The following is a 19,715-nucleotide window of genomic DNA, read 5'->3' as shown; positions in this document are numbered from 1 at the left end:
ATGGGGTGTGCGGCTGGCCGCGAGCCCTCCGCATGACGAAAATTACGTCATGCGGAGGGCTTGCGGCCAGCCGCACACCCCATCCGCACGCTGCTCAAAAAATTTCAATGGTGCGCGTGCAACAGCGCATGCGCAAGCAGGAAATAATAGTCCACTAGGTGGCAATACGCACAGTAGGCTACTGAGTACAATGTGCAGTCGTCGAAGAACAGTGTGTGAAGAGTGATTCAAAAATAAGACGAGTAAACTCAAAAGCATGCCTTCGCCATCGTTTTTGATTCCTGTTCTCTTGGTGTATCTTCTGAACTATGTTGCAATGGTGGATGCACTATTTTTCTTCTCCGATCCTGCCCAGCGAATGTCCGGTTGTCTGGTAATATAGGAAAAATTGCACTGCGCATGTGTCGAAATCGGTCATCGCGTGCATCCTTGGTTTAGTATACTTTGAAAGATGCGCGGATGCGACTGCATGCGTGACGTGTCCGGGCGCGGAAAGTGAAGTATACCCGGGGCTTAAGCCTTCACTGCTTTACTAGCGAAAAGAGGATACAAGAATGGGAAGTTGTGAAGAATGTGGACGAATAAAACTTACTAAAGAACCGCGTCTTTGTTCTCTCCAATTTAGCCCTGATGCCTTTGACGTTTTTTTATCTGTATTTTTGCTGCAACGGTAATCTAGTTACACATTAATACTCGCGGGGTTCCTTTTAAAACACAATCAGCATTTTCGAAGCCTTCATGAAGCTTCAGAGCATTATGAATCAGCGTGTTGAATCTTCTGTTCAGAGTGCCAAAGTCACGTGATTTCAGCTGTTTGGCAGTTTGCCGCACGATCCAAATCATGATTTATGGAGTCAAATTAATGCCTTAAAGTTTTGCACACAAAACACAAAAAAGAATTGAGCAATAAAAAAATGTTTTGCAAACAAAATAAAGAATTGCAAAGGAAAAATAAAGTATTGAGCAGAAAAAAATAAGTTTTGCAAACAAAAATAATAAATTGCTAAATAAAATAAAGTAGTGCAAAAATAAAAATATAATCAATTACAAAAATCAATGACAGCTGTAATCCTATTTTATCTTTGCCACATATTTTTCATGCTCAAACCTACTAAATCATTTGCAACGCTCATTTTATTCTGCGTTTCAGTCAAGCGTGCGCTCACGATACCGGCTTTCCTTTGCGCTGCACTTTTCTGTGCGGATCTCTTTATGGCACTGGTTTGACGTGGGGGTGGAGTCAAGAAACGGGGCACGCCCCGCGAAATGCATTGGAGGGGAACGTAATCAGCGACAGGTGAAATAATTCTTTGACATGGTTAAAAATAATGAATGGTTTATTTTTGTTGGTTTGTTTAGCATATGTTGTCGCCAATTACGACCCCCTCCAATGCATTTCTTATAGTAATATGACCTGTTGCGCTCTGTCTCACTGCCTGTATCCACTTTTGTGTCCTTAAACATTCGTTTTTTGGGGTCGACAGCTTATAAAAACTTATTTCTGGGGTTTTTAGCTTGTTAGCTGTACACCTTGTCACACAGCAGCTTTTAGGCATTGTTCTGTTTTTTGTAATGAGTCAGAAAAGACAAGGAGGCAGCATCATGCATTACAAAGTCAGTGGAGACGGTTGGATTGTTTTTCCCCCGGTGGGCGTGGTTTTCAGATTATAATAAATGCGCTCTGTCTCTATGCTTGATCTGTTCTGTTGCGATCTGCGTCTCCTGTCGATGACGTGTTTCGCGGGGGCGTGCCCCCGTTTCTTGACTCCACCCCACGTCAAACCAGTGCCATAAAGAGAACCGCACAGAAAAGTGCAGCGCAAATGAAAGCCGGTATCGTGAGCGCACGCTTGACTGAAACGCAGAATAAAATGAGCGTTGCAAATGATTTAGTAGGTTTGAGCATGAAAAATATGTGGCAAAGATAAAATAGGATTACAGCTGTCATTGATTTTTGTAATTGATTATATTTTTATTTTTGCACTACGTTATTTTATTTTGCAATTTATTATTTTTGCTTGCAAAACTTATTTTTTTCTGCTCAATACTTTATTTTTCCTTTGCAATTCTTTATTTTTGTTTGCAAAACATTTTTTTATTGCTCAATTCTTTTTTTTGTTTTGCAAAACTTTATTTTTGTGCAAAACTTTAAGGCATTAATTTGACTCCATAATGATTCGATACACTGATGCATTGTGCTCCGATGCTTCCTGAAGCATTGTTTTGAAATTGGCCATCACTTTATAAGTCGTTATTTTGTTTTTGTTTTTTTGGCACACCAAAAATATTCTTGTCGCTTTATAATATTAATATTGAACCACTGTACTCACATGAACTGATGTGTTTTTAGTACCTTTATGGATCTTGAGAGAGGAAATGTCATTGCTCCCTATGAAGGCCTCATGGAGCTCTGCAACTGTTGGAAAGCAATCCAGTCTCTCCCACTGCAAATGGATGCCCACTGCAAAAGGATACCAGTGGACGACGTTTCTCATTCCCGGACTGATCACCCGACCAAGTGAAATGTAAATATAAGCTAACCAAACTTTTTCCCAAAGGCCTTGGCATTACCCAGATAACAGAATTTTGTTATAAGAACGTTGTCTAAATATTCAGTGTTGGTTCTGGGAACGTTAAATACGTCCAGTTTTCTTGACGTTATAGGAACGTTTTTATAAGGTATAACGTTCCTCAAACGTTCTTTCAACATAATTTTGATCTAAAATTCAACATTGTAGGAACGTTGACTTTGTAACATTCCAAGAACATGAAAATGTTCAGTTTCCTTAATGTTAGTAGAATGTTATTTAAAGGTTAGTATGATGTTCCTGAAACATTCTTTCAACTTAATTTTGATCTAAAATTCAACATTCTAGGAACGTTGATTTATAACATTCCAAGAACATGAAAATGTCCAGTTTCCTTAATGTTAGTAGAATGTTATTTAAAGGTTAGTATGATGTTCCTGAAACATTCTTTCAATCATTCAAACACCTGCTGTGAACAAACACTGAAAGAAAGAGAAATAAGAACACAAACTACAACTTTCTTCAGCCACAGCCTTAGATGAACTGAAGATAAAATACATTAAATCTCTGGGGCCGTATTCACAAAACATCTTAAGGCTAAAAGTAGCTCCTAACTTGCCGATTTAGGAGAAGCTCTTAAAAATAATGGGCGTGTCAGTTCTATAAAAGTGTCAGTTTCACAAAGCATTTTAGCGCTAAAAGTAGCTCCTAAATCTGTGAAACATTAGGAGTAGTCAAGAGGACTCCTAAGTTACTAAGACCAAATCACAAACAGTCCTAATCCACCCAAAGACACTGTACACCACTGAGGCAATAGTGATAGAGCCTTAGTTGCTGAATTTTTTCTTCATAAATGCAATACATTTTTATTTATAGATTTGAATCTACAATGAGACGCAAAAAAAAAAAAAAAAAAAAAAACCTTTAATAAATAAATAAATATTGTCTGATTACCTGTGGCAATGGTTTTCATGAGTTCACACTTACAAATGATTGAATAGAGTAAAAAAATATATATATAATAAGCATATTTGGTGTGCTGTCCAAGGGGATTGAGGGCTCCGAGCTTGGAATTTAGCTAGGAAGTTATCTCCAGATCCCCAGCCGAGAGTGAAGAGTGGGGTGGCGGAGGGATGCAGAAAACTGTCAAAGTAACTATAGGCGAGTCGGTTTTCGTCTGTGTATATATTCCTCCTCTTGAGCTGATTAGAAAAACTGTTCGAATGTGTTTCTCCCAAACTTTGTTTATTAAACATAATGTGTCGCTTGAATTCTGCATTCTCTTGAGATGCAGACATCCAAGAGGTAGACAATTAACTGTATATACTAGTTTAATTAGTGACACTTAGCCTATTTTAAAACCTTTATGGCAACATTTTATTTTGACTATGGCAACATTTTTATTGAAAAATATTTATTTGAATAGGGCAACATTTGTATTTTAAAACCTTTATTTTAATGTGGAAACATGACACCTCATTCTACAATATTTCTATGATTAAATTGCTGACTCCTCCCCCATCAGCCAATCACTGTGTTTACTCCATAGCAACGAGGTGAACCCCGCCCTTACTCTTAGCTTAAGACTTCTGTCTATTCCTTAGTAAAAGTTTGTCTCAGCAGCTTTGTGAATAGGTTTTAAGAGAAAAATCTTAGCTAAGAACTTTTACTGCTATTTAGGAGAACTCTTAGTGGTAAGATAAAATGTTTTGTGAATACGGCCCCTGATTAAACAACTCCACAAACAGCATTACCAGCTTCACTTATTACTAACCAGGGGTGCGTTTCCCAAAGTGAACTATGGTCGCAAGTTCCGTCGTTACCAATAGAGTTCAATGGGACTTACGACCATGGTTCACCAACGATGCTTTCGGGAAACTCACCCCAGGGTAGCGTTTCCCAAAAGCATCGTAAGCCTAAGTTGATCGTAGCGCCATTGGTTTCAATGGCGCTATGATCAACTTAAGCTTACGATGCTTTTGGGAAACGCTGCCCACACTGACTTTATTTCTGTCACATGTCTACAGAAGCTCTTATTGAGAATAAACAGAAGTTTAGATGTTTCGTTTGAGGACACCATCATGGAGGTTGGTGGTTGCTTTAGTTGAGCTCTTGAGCCCTGACTAGTAAGGTCTCTTCTTTATCAGCAATTGCATGTTTTCAGAAAATATTTTTGTACTGACAAAGAAGATCAGCATATCTGTTTTAATAACAGACAAAGAACTGCATTAAAGTGGTTTAAGCAACTGCTTAAACCACTTACACCCGTAAGACTTTCGTTAATCTTCAATACACAAATTAAGATATTTTAGTTGAAATCCGATAGCTCCGTGAGGCCTCCATAGGGAGCAATGGACACTTTCTCTCTCAAGATCCATAAAGGTACTAAAAACATATTTAAATCGGTTCATGTGAGTACAGTGGTTCAATATTAATATTATAAAGCGACTAAAGGAGCGCCAAAAAAACAAAATAACGACTTATTTAGTGATGGCCAATTTCAAAATCATCGGAGCATAAATGAATCAGTGTGTCGAATCATTATTCGGATCGCGTGTCAAACTGCCAACCTATGCTGCCAACGGCTGAAATCACGTGACTTTGGCACTCCGAACTGCAGATTTGACACACTGATTCATCTGTGCTCCGAATCTTCCTGAAGCATTGTTTTGAAATCGGCCATCATTAAAAAAGTCGTTATTTCGTTTTTTTGGGCACTCCAAAAATATTCTCGTCGCTTTATAATATTAATATTGAACCACTTTACTCACATGAACCGATTTAAATATGTTTTTAGTACCTTTATAGATCTTGAGAGAGGAAGTGTCCATTGCTCCCTATGGAGGCCTCACGGAGCTATCGGATTTCAACTAAAATATCTTCATTTGTGTTCTGAAGATTAATGAAGGTCTTACGGGTGTAGAACGACATGAGAATAAGTAATAAATGACAGAATTTTCAATTTTGGGTGAACTAACCCTTTAAGAAATTGAAATGCTGTATTAAACTCAACCAATGTGAAAAATATCATTTGCAACACTGTCATTATTCATTTTCTGTTTAAAACGTTGTTTTGTGTCATTTATACACTCACAGACATCAACATTCGGCATATGAAACACAACAATGGTGACATGCTTCATGCCAGCATACAAAACACATTCATGGCTCCCAGCATGCATTGCAACATGAATAAATTATGCAGCTGAATTTTTTTTTTTTTATTGTCACCATTGTTGAGTTTTGTATGATGAGTGCTGATGTCTAAGTGTGTCGATTTTAACTTCTAAATAGTTTTGGATAATCCAACATAAATCAGTTCAGTGTTAAAAACAATTTCTATAATTTGAGTTTATTTCTTTTTCCATAATACTTCAATACCAAAAGTAAAGAAAACTTCAATAAAACAGTTGATTAAACCACTTTATTGCAGTTATTTGTTTATTATTAAAACAGACATGATCTACTTTATCAGTGCAGAAACATTTTCTGAGAAAAAAAAAACTCTTGCTGATAAAGAAAAAACTCTATAACAGTCAGAGGTCAAGAGCTCAACTAAAGCAACCACCAACCTCCATGATGGTGACCTCAAACGAAACATCTAAACTTCTGTTAATTCTCAGTAAGAGCTTCTGTAGACGTGTGACAGAAATAAAGTCAGTCTGGTTAGTAATAAGTGAAGCTGGTAATGCTGTTTGTGGAGTTGTTTAATCAGATCTTCAGAGATTTAATGTCTTTTATCTTCAGTTCATCTACAGCTGTGGCTGAAGAAAGTTGTAGTTTGTGTTCTTATTTCTCTTTCTTTCAGTGCTTGTTCACAGCAGGTTTTTGAATGATTGAAAGAATGTTTCAGGAACATCATACTAACCTTTAAATAACATTCTACTAACATTAAGGAAACTGGACATTTTCATGTTCTTGAAATGTTATAAATCAACATTCCTATAATGTTGAATTTTAGATCAAAATTAAGTTGAAAGAATGTTTCAGGAACATCATACTAACTTTTAAATAACTGGACCTTCCACCCATTGTACCACACTGAAGTACACTTTATGGAGAAAAATCCTGGAATGTTTTCCTCAAAAACCTTATTTTCTTTTAGACTGAAGAAAGAAAGACATGAACAACTTGGATGACATGTGGGTGGGTAAATTATCAGGAAATTTTAATTCAAAAGTGACCTAATCCTTTAAGTACAGTAACAAAGTATTTTTACTTTGTTACTTCCCATCTCTGTGAAAGTGTATCCATACCACTTTTTTCCATAAAACCTCTTTTTGCAACCACTGTCATACGTAACATACAGTACCACGTAGGGCTGCACAATAAATCGCAATTAAACTATACGCGATTTGGCAAAGGCTGGGGATTATTTTATGCGCAGCTTGTCAGTGCTGTAAGGCTCTTAGATTAGTAGTAAATGCTTCTCCATCTGAAAGCCAGAGGGCTCTTGTGCGGAAACTCCAAATATGCCTTGTCACAGAAGTAGATAACACATGTCATTCCAGGAAACCCCAGTGGGCATCATAGTGTGGCTGTAGCTGAATAAACAAAAGATTGAAATGCTTTGATTGATTAAACATGGCTAATAAACACACGACTGACTTATTCTGTGTAAGAAGCCACATCATCTCACAGAAGGATGCTCAACTGTCATTATGAAGTGAGTTTGGAGTAAAAACGTTATTAAATGTTGTCTTTTGTTGGACAAGATGTTAATAAATGCTTCTCATGTCTGGAAAGATGTTTGACGCGTGTTGCTTTTTGAAATACATATTATAAGCGACTCAAATTCGCAGTGCTTTCAGATGGATTAGCAGTTGGAGCCATACTTCATTGACAAGATGTGTATAAAAAAAAAATAATCGCAGCCTTTGCGATTTCATAATTGCACTAAGCCAAATCATTTAAGGATGATTTCAATGTTATTTTTCTAATCGTGCAATTAATCTTGGAGCCCTAGTACCACGTCATTAAAAAAAGTTCTGCATTTCAACAAAGTTTGCTATATAGAAACTTCAGATCTCTATAAAAAAAGCCAATTTATAAAGAGAGACTTAAATGCAAAACACCATTCAGAACACACAACTTTCTTTACAAACCTAATGCAAAAGACAATACAGAACATTCATCAACAACACAGGGTTCACAACCAAGTTCACTGCTCTGCGCCCCATTCATGCTCAGAAAGGAGCATTATGACTCATCATCATGGTTTATTTATTTTTCATTTATTTATATTTTTAAGCAGGAAAGGATTAAAAACAATCGGGCCTGACTCAGTATAAAACTGGTTTTCAGCAGGGTCCTGCTCTGCAGAACATAAATACCACACACACAAAAAACTCCAAGACAAGACAACAACAAACACATTTTGGGAGACAAACACATTCGAAGCAAAGAACTATAGAAATGATCCCTGAAATTATAGGGCCTCATTTATAAAGCGTGTGTACGTACATATTTGATCTTAGAGTGTGCGTACGCTTAAATCCACACAAACGCTCACATTTATAAAAACGGTCTTTGACATGGAAAAGTGCTTAGAGCCATGTCAGGGTCTGAGCAGACAACGCACTTTTCCTGGTCAGATTACTGCAGGTTTTTGGAAATCTAAGCTATTCTTGCAGCTCGCCAAAAACTTGGAAGACGACTGGTGGTCTTTTATATGAAAATTAAATCAGTTAAGTGTCATTTAAAATGTGGAGAACTGAAACCATTCAGCTGCAAGCAAGTACAAGATCATTTGCAATTTATAGATTTCACATCTGAAAGAATGATCATTCTATGGCTCAAACACCAGAGAAAGAACGATAAGAACAAATTTAGAACAGTTTCTGCAGAAAATTTTATAAATGAGGCCCTAGTCTTAACAATTATTGAAACTCAAAGTCATGACTCATCATCGTGGGTTGGGAAATAAACACTTTCGAAACACATTTCCAAGCAAAGAATTATAGAAATGATCCCTGAAAATACAGTCTTGACGACTTATCGAAACTCAAACAACATTCCATTCTGATGCGCCTCTCCTCTCAAACGGTTTTGCGTAGTTGAGTTCTGTGGGCTTTAAAGTTTGCGTGACATTTTAGCGCATACATCGGAGCCAAAAGCCCGCATTGCCCGCATTGCCACAATGCGTTCCAGAAAAGCTCCTAAAACAAACCACTTTCTCAAAAGGCACAAATGTGTAACAGAACTCAGATCATACCCCTTTCTTCAATGTTGACAAAAGCAAGACAGAACCTTCATCAACGACACAGAGTTCACATCCAACGAAAAATTCACGCGTTTACTGACCATTTTTAACGTAGGCCTCTCAGAAACTTGACGGCGACTGCTCTCTTAGAAAACTCGCAACAGTTGGTTTCAAAACGCAGAGTGAACGTTTATCAGGACCACTTTTTTTTGACATAAAACTGCTTTTTGCAACTGCTGTCTTACACAACATACGGTACCCAATCCTCACAAACAGTTCTGCATTTCAGCAAAGTTTGTTTTATAGAAAAAAGGAAACCAGCTTTAAGAACATTGAAACACCACTCAGAACACACCCCTTTCTTCAATATTGCAAAAAGCAATACAGAGCGTTCATCAACAACGCAGAGCTCACAACTAAAGATGTTGCTCTGCGCCCAATTCACGCTCAAAAAGGAGCATCATGACTCGTCATCGTGGGTTGGGAGACAAACACTTTCGAAACACATTTCCAAGCAAAGAACTATAGAAATGATCCCTGAAAATATAGTCTTGACGACTTATCGAAACTCAAACGGCATTCCATTCTGATGCGCCTCTCCTCTCAAACGGTTTTGCGTAGTTGAGTTCTGTGGGCTTTAAAGTTTGCGTGACATTTTAGCGCATACATCGGAGCCAAAAGCAGAAAGCACATCCACAATCCCCTAGAAGCCTACTATGACACGATGAGGAATACAAACAACAATCTATAATGTCATACTTTTTTGGAGCATTGCTTCCTGCGTGATGCTTTGTAGTCCACCCGTTGAATCTAAATGGAGAAAATCCTTTAGACGAAAAGTCACACGCGCATTAATGAATCTTAATGTAGACTATTTCGAAATTTGACGTGGGTTGCGCACTTAGAAAACGTGCTATGGCTGACCTCCAAATGCCAAATGAACCCGTGTCCGGCCCACTTTTTCCATAAAACCTGATTTTCGTACATATCTGCTGTCTTATCCAAGAGACAATAATACCACATCGCTGCAAACATTTCTACTTTTGATAATACACAGTGTTCGCTTTATACAAAAGGACGCTCTGACACGCGCCCCAAGATGTGGAGAGGTTTAAGCTGCCACAAAACGCGACCACAAGAGACGGGAGCCGGGTTAACACAAATGATCTCTTATTTAGCCAAGAACTTAGGAATTTAAACTGGAACTTAGGTTCTTCCTGGGCTGGGGTATCCATGGCGGATTTGTTCCCCACATCTGTTTCAACGCTATATGCCACCTTAAAGGGGGAAGACAGAACAGAAGAAAAGCAAAGTCACCATAGAAAATGTTGCAAGATTCATTCTGTCTTCTTACTCTTCGGCCAGTTTCTCTCTAGGCCATTCTGTGCCTCAGCACCTCATCCTGAAGGAGGCGGTACTCAGGACCATCCAGCTCTGAGTCAAGCAAGTTCCCAGTTTTATGGGGACCTCCATAGGCCATCATTGGCTACAGCTGTGGGTAGTTCCACGTTTGGAGGGTGAGTCGGTGGAAGTGCTCGTGATTGATGACATGTCCTAGCTAGGACTTGCTCCATTGCTCCTGGGCTCCTGTTTCCAATACTGGATTGCCACAAAGCATTCCAGAAAAGCTCCTAAAACAAACCACTTTCTCAAAAGGCACAAATGTGTAACAGAACTCAGATCATACCCCTTTCTTCAATGTTGACAAAAGCAAGACAGAACCTTCATCAACGACACAGAGTTCACATCCAACGAAAAATTCACGCACTTACTAACCATTTTTCCTACTCAGAAACTTGACGGCGACTGCTCTCTTAGAAAACTCGCAACAGCTGATTTCAGAACGCAGAGTGAACGTTTATCAGGATCACTTTTTTTTTGACATAAAACTGCTTTTCGCAACTGCTGTCTTACACAACATGCAGTACCCGCTTGTATGCAACCCTCACAAACAGTTCTGCATTTCAGCAAAGTTTGTTTTATAGAAAAAAGGAAACCAGTTTTAAGAACATTGAAACACCACTCAGAACACACCCCTTTCTTCAATATTGCAAAAAGCAACACAGAACGTTCATCAACAACGCAGAGCTCACAACTAAAGATGTTGCTCTGCGCCCAATTCACGCTCAAAAAGAAGCATCATGACTCGTCATCGTGGGTTGGGAGACAAACACTTTCGAAACACATTTCCAAGCAAAGAACTATAGAAATGATCCCTGAAAATATAGTCTTGACGACTTATCGAAACTCAAACGGCATTCCATTCTGATGCGCCTCTCCTCTCAAACGGTTTTGCGTAGTTGAGTTCTGTGGGCTTTAAAGTTTGCGTGACATTTTAGCGCATACATCGGAGCCAAAAGCAGAAAGCACATCCACAATCCCCTAGAAGCCTACTATGACACGATGAGGAATACAAACAACAATCTATAATGTCATACTTTTTTGGAGCATTGCTTCCTGCGTGATGCTTTGTAGTCCACCCGTTGAATCTAAATGGAGAAAATCCTTTAGACGAAAAGTCACACGCGCATTAATGAATCTTAATGTAGACTATTTCGAAATTTGACGTGGGTTGCGCACTTAGAAAACGTGCTATGGCTGACCTCCAAATGCCAAATGAACCCGTGTCCGGCCCACTTTTTCCATAAAACCTGATTTTCGTACATATCTGCTGTCTTATCCAAGAGACAATAATACCACATCGCTGCAAACATTTCTACTTTTGGATAATACACAGTGTTCGCTTTATACAAAAGGACGCTCTGACACGCGCCCCAAGATGTGGAGAGGTTTAAGCTGCCACAAAACGCGACCACAAGAGACGGGAGCCGGGTTAACACAAATGATCTCTTATTTAGCCAAGAACTTAGGAATTTAAACTGGAACTTAGGTTCTTCCTGGGCTGGGGTATCCATGGCGGATTTGTTCCCCACATCTGTTTCAACGCTATATGCCACCTTAAAGGGGGAAGACAGAACAGAAGAAAAGCAAAGTCACCATAGAAAATGTTGCAAGATTCATTCTGTCTTCTTACTCTTCGGCCAGTTTCTCTCTAGGCCATTCTGTGCCTCAGCACCTCATCCTGAAGGAGGCGGTACTCAGGACCATCCAGCTCTGAGTCAAGCAAGTTCCCAGTTTTATGGGGACCTCCATAGGCCATCATTGGCTACAGCTGTGGGTAGTTCCACGTTTGGAGGGTGAGTCGGTGGAAGTGCTCGTGATTGATGACATGTCCTAGCTAGGACTTGCTCCATTGCTCCTGGGCTCCTGTTTCCAATACTGGATTGCCACAAAGCATTCCAGAAAAGCTCCTAAAACAAACCACTTTCTCAAAAGGCACAAATGTGTAACAGAACTCAGATCATACCCCTTTCTTCAATGTTGACAAAAGCAAGACAGAACCTTCATCAACGACACAGAGTTCACATCCAACGAAAAATTCACGCACTTACTAACCATTTTTCCTACTCAGAAACTTGACGGCGACTGCTCTCTTAGAAAACTCGCAACAGCTGATTTCAGAACGCAGAGTGAACGTTTATCAGGACCACTTTTTTTTTGATATAAAACTGCTTTTCGCAACTGCTGTCTTACACAACATGCAGTACCCGCTTGTATGCAACCCTCACAAACAGTTCTGCATTTCAGCAAAGTTTGTTTTATAGAAAAAAGGAAACCAGCTTTAAGAACATTGAAACACCACTCAGAACACACCCCTTTCTTCAATATTGCAAAAAGCAATACAGAACGTTCATCAACAACGCAGAGCTCACAACTAAAGATGTTGCTCTGCGCCCAATTCACGCTCAAAAAGGAGCATCATGACTCGTCATCATGGGTTGGGAGACAAACACTTTCGAAACACATTTCCAAGCAAAGAACTATAGAAATGATCCCTGAAAATATAGTCTTGACGACTTATCGAAACTCAGACGGCATTCCATTCTGATGCGCCTCTCCTCTCAAACGGTTTTGCGTAGTTGAGTTCTGTGGGCTTTAAAGTTTGCGTGACATTTTAGCGCATACATCGGAGCCAAAAGCAGAAAGCACATCCACAATCCCCTAGAAGCCTACTATGACACGATGAGGAATACAAACAACAATCTATAATGTCATACTTTTTTGGAGCATTGCTTCCTGCATGATGCTTTGTAGTCCACCCGTTGAATCTAAATGGAGAAAATCCTTTAGACGAAAAGTCACACGCGCATTAATGAATCTTAATGTAGACTATTTCGAAATTTGACGTGGGTTGCGCACTTAAAAATCGTGCTATGGCTGACCTCCAAATGCCAAATGAACCCGTGTCCGGCCCACTTTTTCCATAAAACCTGATTTTCGTACATATCTGCTGTCTTATCCAAGAGACAATAATACCACATCGCTGCAAACATTTCTACTTTTGATAATACACAGTGTTCGCTTTATACAAAAGGACGCTCTGACACGCGCCCCAAGATGTGGAGAGGTTTAAGCTGCCACAAAACGCGACCACAAGAGACGGGAGCCGGGTTAACACAAATGATCTCTTATTTAGCCAAGAACTTAGGAATTTAAACTGGAACTTAGGTTCTTCCTGGGCTGGGGTATCCATGGCGGATTTGTTCCCCACATCTGTTTCAACGCTATATGCCACCTTAAAGGGGGAAGACAGAACAGAAGAAAAGCAAAGTCACCATAGAAAATGTTGCAAGATTCATTCCGTCTTCTTACTCTTCGGCCAGTTTCTCTCTAGGCCATTCTGTGCCTCAGCACCTCATCCTGAAGGAGGCGGTACTCAGGACCATCCAGCTCTGAGTCAAGCAAGTTCCCAGTTTTATGGGGACCTCCATAGGCCATCATTGGCTACAGCTGTGGGTAGTTCCACGTTTGGAGGGTGAGTCGGTGGAAGTGCTCGTGATTGATGACATGTCCTAGCTAGGACTTGCTCCATTGCTCCTGGGCTCCTGTTTCCAATACTGGATTGCCACAAAGCATTCCAGAAAAGCTCCTAAAACAAACCACTTTCTCAAAAGGCACAAATGTGTAACAGAACTCAGATCATACCCCTTTCTTCAATGTTGACAAAAGCAAGACAGAACCTTCATCAACGACACAGAGTTCACATCCAACGAAAAATTCACGCACTTACTAACCATTTTTCCTACTCAGAAACTTGACGGCGACTGCTCTCTTAGAAAACTCGCAACAGCTGATTTCAAAACGCAGAGTGAACGTTTATCAGGACCACTTTTTTTTTGACATAAAACTGCTTTTCGCAACTGCTGTCTTACACAACATGCAGTACCCACCTGTATGCAATCCTCACAAACAGTTCTGCATTTCAGCAAAGTTTGTTTTATAGAAAAAAGGAAACCAGTTTTAAGAACATTGAAACACCACTCAGAACACACCCCTTTCTTCAATATTGCAAAAAGCAATACAGAACGTTCATCAACAACGCAGAGCTCACAACTAAAGATGTTGCTCTGCGCCCAATTCACGCTCAAAAAGGAGCATCATGACTCGTCATCGTGGGTTGGGAGACAAACACTTTCGAAACACATTTCCAAGCAAAGAACTATAGAAATGATCCCTGAAAATATAGTCTTGACGACTTATCGAAACTCAAACGGCATTCCATTCTGATGCGCCTCTCCTCTCAAACGGTTTTGCGTAGTTGAGTTCTGTGGGCTTTAAAGTTTGCGTGACATTTTAGCGCATACATCGGAGCCAAAAGCAGAAAGCACATCCACAATCCCCTAGAAGCCTACTATGACACGATGAGGAATACAAACAACAATCTATAATGTCATACTTTTTTGGAGCATTGCTTCCTGCGTGATGCTTTGTAGTCCACCCGTTGAATCTAAATGGAGAAAATCCTTTAGACGAAAAGTCACACGCGCATTAATGAATCTTAATGTAGACTATTTCGAAATTTGACGTGGGTTGCGCACTTAGAAAACGTGCTATGGCTGACCTCCAAATGCCAAATGAACCCGTGTCCGGCCCACTTTTTCCATAAAACCTGATTTTCGTACATATCTGCTGTCTTATCCAAGAGACAATAATACCACATCGCTGCAAACATTTCTACTTTTGGATAATACACAGTGTTCGCTTTATACAAAAGGACGCTCTGACACGCGCCCCAAGATGTGGAGAGGTTTAAGCTGCCACAAAACGCGACCACAAGAGACGGGAGCCGGGTTAACACAAATGATCTCTTATTTAGCCAAGAACTTAGGAATTTAAACTGGAACTTAGGTTCTTCCTGGGCTGGGGTATCCATGGCGGATTTGTTCCCCACATCTGTTTCAACGCTATATGCCACCTTAAAGGGGGAAGACAGAACAGAAGAAAAGCAAAGTCACCATAGAAAATGTTGCAAGATTCATTCTGTCTTCTTACTCTTCGGCCAGTTTCTCTCTAGGCCATTCTGTGCCTCAGCACCTCATCCTGAAGGAGGCGGTACTCAGGACCATCCAGCTCTGAGTCAAGCAAGTTCCCAGTTTTATGGGGACCTCCATAGGCCATCATTGGCTACAGCTGTGGGTAGTTCCACGTTTGGAGGGTGAGTCGGTGGAAGTGCTCGTGATTGATGACATGTCCTAGCTAGGACTTGCTCCATTGCTCCTGGGCTCCTGTTTCCAATACTGGATTGCCACAAAGCATTCCAGAAAAGCTCCTAAAACAAACCACTTTCTCAAAAGGCACAAATGTGTAACAGAACTCAGATCATACCCCTTTCTTCAATGTTGACAAAAGCAAGACAGAACCTTCATCAACGACACAGAGTTCACATCCAACGAAAAATTCACGCACTTACTAACCATTTTTCCTACTCAGAAACTTGACGGCGACTGCTCTCTTAGAAAACTCGCAACAGCTGATTTCAAAACGCAGAGTGAACGTTTATCAGGACCACTTTTTTTTTGACATAAAACTGCTTTTCGCAACTGCTGTCTTACACAACGTGCAGTACTCACCTGTATGCAATCCTCACAAACAGTTCTGCATTTCAGCAAAGTTTGTTTTATAGAAAAAAGGAAACCAGTTTTAAAAACATTGAAACACCACTCAGAACACACCCCTTTCTTCAATATTGCAAAAAGCAATACAGAACGTTCATCAACAACGCAGAGCTCACAACTAAAGATGTTGCTCTGCGCCCAATTCACGCTCAAAAAGGAGCATCGTGACTCGTCATCGTGGGTTGGGAGACAAACACTTTCGAAACACATTTCCAAGCAAAGAACTATAGAAATGATCCCTGAAAATATAGTCTTGACGACTTACCGAAACTCAAACGGCATTCCATTCTGATGCGCCTCTCCTCTCAAACGGTTTTGCGTAGTTGAGTTCTGTGGGCTTTAAAGTTTGCGTGACATTTTAGCGCATACAACGGAGCCAATAGCAGAAAGCACATCCACAATCCCCTAGAAGCCTACTATGACACGATGAGGAATACAAACAACAATCTATAATGTCATACTTTTTTGGAGCATTGCTTCCTGCGTGGTGCTTTGTAGTCCACCCGTTGAATCTAAATGGAGAAAATCCTTTAGACGAAAAGTCACACGGGCATTAATGAATCTTAATGTAGACTATTTCGAAATTTGACGTGGGTTGCGCACTTAGAAAACGTGCTATGGCTGACCTCCAAATTTCAAATGAACCCGTGTCTGGCCCACTTTTTCCATAAAACCTGATTTTCGTACATATCTGCTGTCTTATCCAAGAGACAATAATACCACATCGCTGCAAACATTTCTACTTTTGGATAATACACAGTGTTCGCTTTATACAAAAGGACGCTCTGACACGCGCCCCAAGATGTGGAGAGGTTTAAGCTGCCACAAAACGCGACCACAAGAGACGGGAGCCGGGTTAACACAAATGATCTCTTATTTAGCCAAGAACTTAGGAATTTAAACTGGAACTTAGGTTCTTCCTGGGCTGGGGTATCCATGGCGGATTTGTTCCCCACATCTGTTTCAACGCTATATGCCACCTTAAAGGGGGAAGACAGAACAGAAGAAAAGCAAAGTCACCATAGAAAATGTTGCAAGATTCATTCTGTCTTCTTACTCTTCGGCCAGTTTCTCTCTAGGCCATTCTGTGCCTCAGCACCTCATCCTGAAGGAGGCGGTACTCAGGACCATCCAGCTCTGAGTCAAGCAAGTTCCCAGTTTTATGGGGACCTCCATAGGCCATCATTGGCTACAGCTGTGGGTAGTTCCACGTTTGGAGGGTGAGTCGGTGGAAGTGCTCGTGATTGATGACATGTCCTAGCTAGGACTTGCTCCATTGCTCCTGGGCTCCTGTTTCCAATACTGGATTGCCACAAAGCATTCCAGAAAAGCTCCTAAAACAAACCACTTTCTCAAAAGGCACAAATGTGTAACAGAACTCAGATCATACCCCTTTCTTCAATGTTGACAAAAGCAAGACAGAACCTTCATCAACGACACAGAGTACACATCCAATGAAAAATTCACGCACTTACTAACCATTTTTAACGTAGGCATCTCAGAAACTTAACGGCGACTGCTCTCTTAGAAAACTCGCAACAGTTGGTTTCAAAACGCAGAGTGAACGTTTATCAGGACCACTTTTTTTTTTTTACATAAAACTGCTTTTCGCAATTGCTGTCTTACACAACATACAGTACCCAATCCTCACAAACAGTTCTGCGTTTCAGCAAAGTTTGTTTTATAGAAAGTACAGTTCTCTAGAAAAAAGAAAAACAGTTTTAAGAACACTGAAACACCACTCAGAACACACCCCTTTCTTCGATATTGCAAAAGGCAATACAGTTCATATACTATTGAACTAGCATATTGCATATAAAAACTTTGACCTTTGGAGGGCAGTAATACGCTTAGCAGTGTCTACACTGCTGGAATTCTAATAGAGAAGAAGAAGAGAGCTAGTTCAAGATGAGCATTTCTGGTTAAAATGTATGAAATTTCTTTTTTTTTTTTTTTTTAAATGAGTTATTGTTTCTCTAGATAAGACCATTATTTCTCGTCTGGGATCGTGTAGAACAGTGTTTCTCAACCCTGGTCCTGAAGGACCCCCAACACTGCAGGTTTTGTCTTTCTCCCTAATTAAGCACACCTGATTCAACTCATCAGCTCATTAGAAGAAACTCCACTACCTGAAATGAATGTGTCAGACAGAGGAGACTTTCAAAATGTGCAGTGTTGGGGGTCCTCCAGGACCAGGGTTGAGAAACACTGGTGTAGAACACTTTGAAGCTGCAGTGAAACTAATTTTGACCTTCAACTGTTTGGTGCGCATTGAAGTTCACATGGAAAAAAATCTTGGAATGTTTTCATCAAAAACTTTAATTTATTTTCGACTGAAGAAAGAAAGACATGGACATCTTTGATGACATGAGGGTGAGTAAATTATCAGGAAACGTTTATTTAAAAGTGGACTAATCCTTTAAGGTGTAGTTACATCAGGTGTAGAGTACATGAGATGACCACTTCCCCCTTCTCCTAGTTCAGGCCGCCAGTCAAGGTATTTTACCTGGGCAGTATGAGAACACTCCCAACAGGGAGCTTTTCATTTATTTAGAATTAATGTAAAGTGGTCATCTGATTTATTTGAAAGATTGGTGAGACTGCTAACTTGTAGAGCCTCTTCTGTATTATCAGCACAAGGAATACACAAGTGTAACAAAATAAATTATTACCAAAAGATAAACAAGAATAACTAACACAACTACTAAATGAATGCCATGAATGATAAAGGAATACAGTGCATAAGATACATAAAATACAAGTGATTAAGTTGGGTGTGGCTATGGAAGAGTTACATTATCTTATGGAAAGATAAACTGTTTCTCTGAAAATAATAACGTGGAGAACCTTATTATGCACCAACAAATAAATGAAAGATTATTTGTTATTAACTAAAATCAGCTATATTACATTTAATGTGAATTAGAAAATCATATACTGATAATATACAACAATGCCAAGGTCTCTGGAAAAAGGTTTGGTGATATTTACGTTCCATGTGATTGAGTCCAATGAAGGTGACTTCTTCCACTGGTTGTGCTGGGTGACAATGCAGTGGGGAGAGGAGCCAGAAGCAACAACAGTTCAACAGCCTTGAACACGAAGCTCTGTGGGATGCTGATATCCTGGAGCACCAAAAGGTCCTAAAATCTGGAACACGCAGATGAGACCCTGGCGTAGCTGCAGAAGGTCCTTAACAATCTGGAACACACAGAAGAAGGTACCTTGAAATGAAGGTTTGCTCTCCTGAGCTTAACCTTGTTGCAAGTCTCTGTGTGTCTTCTGCCTCTATGGGCCAGACACTCAGAACTTTGTCAATCCGCTTTTGTCTCTCTGGAGTCAGTACTGTCTCATTGGACAAAAACTCTGATCGTAGTGTTTGTTAATGTCTCTTTCCTCACAGGTTGGAGGCTCAGAACATAGTCATCTCTGTTGCTGCCTCACACGCTGTAGACACAGATCATGGGATCTGTTGTTGCCTCTCTGGACAAAGCAGAGGCTCAGAATGTTACGATTTATCTGTTATGTCTCAGATTCTTACAGGGTTGATACCCAGAACAGTACTGTATATCTTTTAGGTCTCAGCTTCAAAGGCCGGGACTCAGAACAGCATATCAGTAAATGTCTATCCCAGGACAGACTCAGAACGGTGTTGATCTGTTTCTGTCTCACTCGAGGGGAGAGTGTCTGTTGAAAGGATACCTTTATCCCTTTCCGATGAGGAGGAGATTGCAATCTGGTGCTTCTCCATTCGAGTGCTGCAATTGGCTGCTTGCATCAGGGGGGGACATACACAGTGTGTCCCACCCTTCTTTCCCCTGTGGAACTCATAAGCATAAAGCACAAAGATGGATGTCTTTAAAGTGTCTTTATGTTTACCAATGCATTTATGACTTTCCAAACCTCCACCAGAATACCTTTGGCAATATTCTAAACAACGAGAGACCAAACATGATTTGAAAAAGATTG

At 40.1% G+C, this 19,715-nt stretch overlaps 6 non-coding genes and 1 pseudogene across 6 annotated transcripts; all 7 read right to left on the bottom strand.

Moving 5' to 3' along the window:
• Positions 1-7,601: 7,601 nt before the first annotated feature.
• On the bottom strand, positions 7,602-7,808 carry LOC125279156. Its single transcript, XR_007187329.1, has one exon. It is a non-coding gene; the product is annotated as a small nucleolar RNA U3 (small nucleolar RNA).
• Positions 7,809-8,415: 607 nt separating this feature from the next.
• On the bottom strand, positions 8,416-8,516 carry LOC125279157 (annotated as a pseudogene).
• A 553-nt stretch (positions 8,517-9,069) lies between these two features.
• LOC125279151 lies at positions 9,070-9,283 on the bottom strand. The gene has a single exon (XR_007187324.1). It is a non-coding gene; the product is annotated as a small nucleolar RNA U3 (small nucleolar RNA).
• A 1,465-nt stretch (positions 9,284-10,748) lies between these two features.
• Positions 10,749-10,962, bottom strand: LOC125279155. Its single transcript, XR_007187328.1, has one exon. It is a non-coding gene; the product is annotated as a small nucleolar RNA U3 (small nucleolar RNA).
• Positions 10,963-12,428: 1,466 nt separating this feature from the next.
• Positions 12,429-12,642, bottom strand: LOC125279154. The gene has a single exon (XR_007187327.1). It is a non-coding gene; the product is annotated as a small nucleolar RNA U3 (small nucleolar RNA).
• Positions 12,643-14,107: 1,465 nt separating this feature from the next.
• On the bottom strand, positions 14,108-14,321 carry LOC125279152. The gene has a single exon (XR_007187325.1). It is a non-coding gene; the product is annotated as a small nucleolar RNA U3 (small nucleolar RNA).
• A 1,466-nt stretch (positions 14,322-15,787) lies between these two features.
• LOC125279153 lies at positions 15,788-16,001 on the bottom strand. Its single transcript, XR_007187326.1, has one exon. It is a non-coding gene; the product is annotated as a small nucleolar RNA U3 (small nucleolar RNA).
• Between the last annotated feature and the right edge of the window lie 3,714 nt (positions 16,002-19,715).

Source organism: Megalobrama amblycephala, linkage group LG11 (assembly GCF_018812025.1).
Source record: "Megalobrama amblycephala isolate DHTTF-2021 linkage group LG11, ASM1881202v1, whole genome shotgun sequence".
Classification (NCBI taxonomy): Eukaryota; Metazoa; Chordata; class Actinopteri; order Cypriniformes; family Xenocyprididae; genus Megalobrama; species Megalobrama amblycephala.
The sequence above is the reverse complement of the archived record's forward strand: the minus strand, read 5'-3'. Positions and strand labels throughout refer to the sequence as shown.